We start from the raw sequence: 6,774 nt of genomic DNA, 5'->3' as shown, positions 1-6,774 counted from the left end.
TGTTACCAATTACTTCTTTGGTTAGGCTAACATTCTATCGCATAATACTGTATTTTAAACGTCGGAGACAAAAAATCAGTGAAGCACTCGATCGTGGGGACATATATACAGAATATGCCCTAAAAAAACTTAAGAGGTAGGAAAAATGAGCATCTGCGCATATGGTGACATCTATTGACAGGGAAAGTCAAACTTTTGAAGTACAAACTGACATAAGTATGATTTCTCCATATAAAGGACAACACACCCAAGTTTTGAGTTTGAAAGAAGGAACGTGTTCTTGCAATAACTGGCAGTCATTCAAGATTCCATGCTCTTATGTAATTGCAGTTTGTAATTACATGCGTATGACATACATACCACTTATTGATGGATGCTACAAATTGTCTAATTTCAAGCGATGTTATGAAAGTCGCTTCCATCCAATAGAACACCCAGATTATTGGCCAGAATTATCATTTACAGAAGTTCGTTCAAATGCGGACTTACTAAGAGAACAGGGTTGGCCAAAAACCATGCGCATTCATAATGAAATGGATTAGAGAGAGACAAGCCAAAAAGTGCGATGTACAATTTGCAAGAGAGAAGAACATAACAAACATACTTGTCCACAACGTACATTGGGTGCTTCGTCTTCGGGTCATTAGGTGTATCTTTTTTTACTTGTATTTTTTATGTAATTGTATATTTTATGTACTTGTATTTTTTATGTAATTGTATTTTTTATGTAATTGTATCTTTTATGTACTTATATTTTTCATGTAATTGTATCTTTTATATACTTATACTTTTTATGTAATTGTTTCATTTTATGTAATTGTACTTTTTATGTAATGAATTTATTTTATGTAATTGTATCTTTTTATGTATCTTTTATGTGATGGATTTTAATATGTAATGTAATTTGAACTTCTTAGGTAATGGAGCCTGGTCTATCTAATCCTGTACAATTATACCAACAAAATACGCATCGTTCACAATCAGTATGGGATAGTTCTTCCACAATAGTGTTGAGTTGTCAGAGAAGGGAGGCATCTGCACAACATATTATCCCATTTGATCACCGCATTATTCCCTATGTTGAGCAGACAGGTTTTCTTAGGGTTGCACAAATCGGTATTATTTAGCTTGATTGACACCTTATTATTGCTCTAGTTGAGCGTTGGAGACCAGAAACCTACACATTTCACCTGCCTTATGGGAAATGTACGATCACGCTGCAGGATGTTTCTATACAATTTGGGATACGAGTGTATGGGCAACCATTGACAGGTTCACTATAATATGACTGGAAGAACGTTTGTGAAGAGTTCTTAGGCGTTCTACCAGATGATCTAAAAGGATCAAGATTGAGTATCCCCTAGTTGGCATCCCAGTTTCCAGAATTACCTCCCGATGCCGATGACATCAGCGTACATTAGGGTTGACAAAAAAACCCACAGGGACCCGCCCCGTTCGGATCGGGGATTCCCCGGTTTGACCGGGGATGGGGTCAAATTGGGGAATTTATTCTAGTCCCCGTCTGGGGACGGGGCGGGGACAGAGACAGTATCCCCGCCCCGACCCTGATTAATCCCCGACCCCGAATTTATATATATATTTAGAAATTCTATAAACTTATTAATTTGTATATATGTAATATGTTTATAAAAAGACCCAAAATGAAAAAGTAAAAAGCCCAAAAGCCCAAAATTAAAAAAAAAAAAGCCCAAAATCTTCTCCTCTCTTCCTTCCTTTTTGCGAAAAATACTAAATTTCTAAAACTACATCCCTAAAACGATCGTAGCCTACTGTCAAATCCAACTCCGTCTTCTGCTCCAGGTGAAGCCGTGAAGAGTCTTCAGCCATTGAAGACAGTGAAGACAGCCATTGAAGACAGTTGGAGTCTCTAGCCTCCGCGTCCGCCCAGTCCATGTCGATAGTTGAAGTCTCTAGCCTCCGCGAGTCCGCGTCCGTCCGTCTGGCACCATTGAAGACTGAAGACAGATCTGCTCTGCGTCTGTCTGCCACTTTCAGGTGAAGACACTTCCGGCTTGAACTTTGTTTAAATCATGAGTCTTTTTTTATATATATTTTGACAGTTTTGTGTTGTTTTTCTTTTGAAAAAAACAGACTTTGTGCTATTCCGAGAGGCGAGATCTATCCGTTCAACTTTCAAGACTTCAAAGTTCAAGCCAGTGTCAGTAAAAATTTCCTTTCATTCTCCTGTTTGGCCGTTTGATATTTTTGAAAAGTATGCTTGAAATTAGTAAATAATATGTTTGAAAAATATGTCTGTGTATGTTTGATATTTGAATGTTTTGAATTTTAGACTTGAATATGTTTGAAAATATGTTCGTGTATGTTTGATATTTGAATGTTTTGAATTTAGGCTTGGATATGTTTTAAAAAACATAGGTATGCACGAGCATACATCATGCAGCTTATTGGAGGGTTTTTGTTTGCTGATAAGTCAAATACTCTAGTGCATCTCATGTTCCTCCCACTACTGTTTGATTTCGAGTACGCTAGTACGTACTCGTAGGGTGGTGCATGTCTTGCATGGTTGTATGGAGAACTTTATCAGGCTACCAATGCACAAACGTTTGGAAATAGCGGGGCCACTGATACTACTACAAGTATGGGCTTATGACAGATTTCCAATTATAGAACCAAAAGTCCAGTTACAGGCCCCAGATCATCGTCCACTTAGTGCTAGGTATTATTTCATTTATATATTTATTTCGTTACCATTTTATGTAAGAATATAAATTAATTGTATTTTTTATAATTTTAGATGGAGTGGTATATTAGCTGTTTTTTTTTTTTTTTTTGCGCACAATTCGAGAATTTTTTAAAATAAAATTATTTTTAATATATATTGACAAAAAATATGATTGATTGAAAGTATTTTTAAAATAAGTGTTTGTCGAAACTATTAACAAAATTAGGGATGTGAAATCGTATACGGGGTACACAATTGCCATGTGGCAAACTCGTGTACGGGGATATAGTTTAATCCAGTCACCACCACATTGGTTGACTGGTTGACCGTCTCGCATGGAAACTCGTGGACCCGGTCCCACGATTTGTTTTTCTTTTTTCTTTTTTTTTTTTTAAAAAAAAGTGTGTTAACTAATTATTATTTTTTTAATTAGAGATGTACAACAATATTAAAGACTTTAAGAACGGGTCCACATTTTCTTTCATTATTAAACTTACTTATATATTTAATTTAAATGAAAATATAATATCTTGCACTCGTATTAAAAAAAAAGTCATGATATTAAAGAAATTTTACAATTAGTCCTTTAATTTACAATTTGAAAATGAAAGTTTACATCATAAAATTTAAAAACGATCCCCCTGGCCCTCTACCCCTCATGGGGTTTACTCTCGTGTCCCTCTAAATTAGGTTCACCCTATTGTCGTCATCTACGATGAATACGTCTTCGAACTCAGGTTGTCAGCCAAATGATTGTGTGAAGTCGTTGTGTTTTGTGGGAGGGGTGGGCAGGGTGTGGTTTCTGGTTCGTGCTTCATGGGCGGGGGGGGGTGTGGTGTGGCGTTTACTTTTTTCGAGAGGGGGCCGGCGGGCTTGGTGTCTGTGTTTGGAGGACTCTTTATTTTTGGCGGGCCGGGCGGCGGGACGGGGTGGGGGATAGGGGGGGGCCGGGGGGTGGTGGCGGGGGGTTTTCGTGTGGGGTGGGTGCAGGGGTTGTTATTTGTGGGGGGGGGGGGGAGGGGTTTTGGGGTGAGGATAGGGATGGGTTTGCGGTGTGTGTTTTTTTGGGTTTTTTTGCGCTGCCTTTGGGGCGGGGTTTAGGCGGTGGGCGGTTTTTTTTTGTGTTCTCTTCGGGGCGCCGGGCGGGCGGGGTTTTCTATGTTTTTCTGCTCTTTTTCCTGAGGGGGTTATGTTCGTTTGGGGACGGCTGGTGGTAATGTTTTTTTGTTCTTTCTGATTTTTGTGTTTCTTGAGTGGGCGGGTGATGCTGGTGTGGGGTGGCTTTGGATGGAGGAGCGGAGGGGGTTTTCTTGTGGGGTTTCCTGTGTTGGTTGTTTTTTTTCGTTAGGTATATTATTTTTTTTCTTATCTTTTGTGTGTTTGCGCGTTATTTTTTTTTTAGCTGTGGATTTTATTTTTTTTTGGGGTTGGTGTGTTCTGAGAAGGGGGGCTGGGCGGGTGGGGGGTTGTGGACTGGGGGGGGAGTTTTGGGCAGGGGGGCACGGGGGGGCGGGGTGAGTTGTGGGGGGTCGATGGGCTGGAGTTTGGGAAGCAAAAATATCTCCAGGTAAACCTGTCAGAACCGCACAGAGGGCAACCAGGGTCAGAGATGAACCAGGGTTCCAGGGGAGGTGCCTTGGACCTCTGGGTTCAACGTGGCTACTGGGGTTGGAGCAGGTCGAGCGGAGGGCCGGTTGTTGGGGTCGAGAGAGCACGGGAGTTCCGCAGAGCAGGAGGGAGGCATGTGGGCGAACGGTGTCGCAGCTGGGTCGAGAGGCTGCGGGGACGGGTTTGTCGAAGCCTGACGAGGCTGTGGGGGTGCACGGGGCTTTGTCTCCAAGAGGCGGAGGCCGGAGCGACCGCCATGGCGCCCGCTGCGGGCCGAGTGTTTCGCAGCACTTTCAGAGTTGCGTGCGCGTTACAGAGAGCAAGAAGAAAGGGGTGTGTCGGCGGGCTTAGGTCGCCAAACGAGCGGACGAGAGTTATCTTCACGCTTTTCTGGTCTGCGGTATGGTAAATATACCCTTTGTGCAAATCATATCTTTCGCGATTCCACAGGTAAAGTAGACTAAAGATAAGGCTCTTTAGCGGCACAACAAAAAAGATTTTTGAAAATCGATAGCCAGGCGAGTCTTTCCTTTCCCAGGGTCGATTTCCTGTTGCTTTGTTATGCAGGCGCGAGCGTAGTTTTGGATGCTGACCGGAGAGAATTCGAGCAGTCCAGCCCGCGCGCTCGGACTCTCGGGCCATAGTGAAAGACCCAGTACTCTAGACCGCTGGAGTCAAGGCGCCATTAGTGTAGGGTTTTTATTTGGCCAAAGCCGTGGTCGGACCCGGCGGGCTGTCTCAGCAAGTCGGGTCTGGGAGATTAACTCGAGTCTGGGGAGCAGAATTCGAGGCTGTGATACAATTTCTTCAAATATTGGTTGGTTGCTGTCCTCTTCCCCTATATCAAAGAAATTTACAGGCCTAATTTCAAAACCCTAATGGACTCCAACAAATTACGACCTTTTTCACTACATTAATGGCTCATAAAAACATGTGAAGACAATACAAATTTCCACTCAGAAATTTAAAGGAAAACAATGTCAAAAATCAATAATATTAACCCACTTTAGTCCACATTTTCATTTCCAACCACTTGAATTAGAAAGGAAACAAAAGACCCACCAAAAGCAATTGACGTAAATTCTAAGCATGCTTCCTGATACCACATGATGGACACTCGAGACATTACCAGTGGACAAGAACCTAATTACACTCTAATTGCTTTTAATTTTAAAAGGAAAAAAATAGTAAATAAACTTACCTTTGAAGCCCCGAAAACCCGCTTTCCTTTGCTGAAAGTACTCGCGCAAACTCTTTCGAACCACCACTAGAGGTTGACCTACTATCCTCTGACTCAGGAACTCGAGTTGTGGGACCCTGTGGATTGAAGAAAACCCGAGAGAGAGAAAGAGATGAAAAAAAGAAATGGAATTTTGGATTAGGTTTGGGTTTAAAAATTTTTTCTCCAAAAAATGTGATTTTTTTCTAGCCCAAAATTTACAAAAAAAAAAAATTTGGCAAAAAAATGGGAAAAAACTTTTTTATTCAAAATGAAGCCCATTATAGAAAAAACCATGCAACAATGCATGAAAATCAAATCATAAAAACCCAACACCTATAATCCACTATCTTAGTGGGACTTAATGTCACCACTATAAGCCGAACCCTTTAGCCAACTATTTTGTTAGTGGGAATTATCCAACAAAATTCGGATTTTTCACTAACTTTAGTCAAAAGGGCAAAATAGTCAATTTGGTCCAAGTCAAACTTTGACCAATAAGTCACATTTTGACTTTTATGATTTTTTTTCCGTGTTGACTAAATTTTGACCTCCGATCATGAATCCCATTCATTTTCTCGAAATTCATAATCACATTTGAAATATAAAGGTCGGTCAAGAGTTTGGACTTTTCAAGTCAAAAGTCAACTCTTTGACTTTTACATCTTTGACCATTGTTCCATTATTTCTAGCTCCCAATATGACGTATTCATATCTTGATAATTTAAATCACATTTAAATATTAAAGTTTGTATCTCTAAACTGAAAAAACCCGACCACTATATCACATAATCTTGTCAGTTTCTCTCTCTTCACCTATTCCGAATTTATTCGAATTATTCTATCAGTAACTGTTCTAAAGTTTATTACATATGGCTAATAGGGGAACCTTAATGACCTATAGATCATGGCTCCAACGATCCCGAGATACATAGCTAAACTCTTTAAAGACGGAGTTAATCACATTTCAATTAATCTAACAGGATCATTCCACTATAGTCCCGTAGTTGCACCCCTCACTATAGATTATATTTGTGTCCATTTGATTATAACCAATGATTAGTAAGTTAATCCTTCCATAGGTTGTTCGTAACCTCGGCAGGGTCATAAACCGTTTTAACCCCCAGACTATATCCTTGTTCCTTAGTTCTACTGAAAGACTCTAATGAAGCAATTGGTTTAAGGTCCAACCTATAAAACCCGAATCCCTCTCCGGGCATAGTCAGGGAGAGGATAAGGCCGC

Source organism: Benincasa hispida, chromosome 4, assembly GCF_009727055.1.
Source record: "Benincasa hispida cultivar B227 chromosome 4, ASM972705v1, whole genome shotgun sequence".
NCBI lineage: Eukaryota > Viridiplantae > Streptophyta > Magnoliopsida > Cucurbitales > Cucurbitaceae > Benincasa > Benincasa hispida.
Note: the sequence above shows the minus strand (reverse complement) of the source record.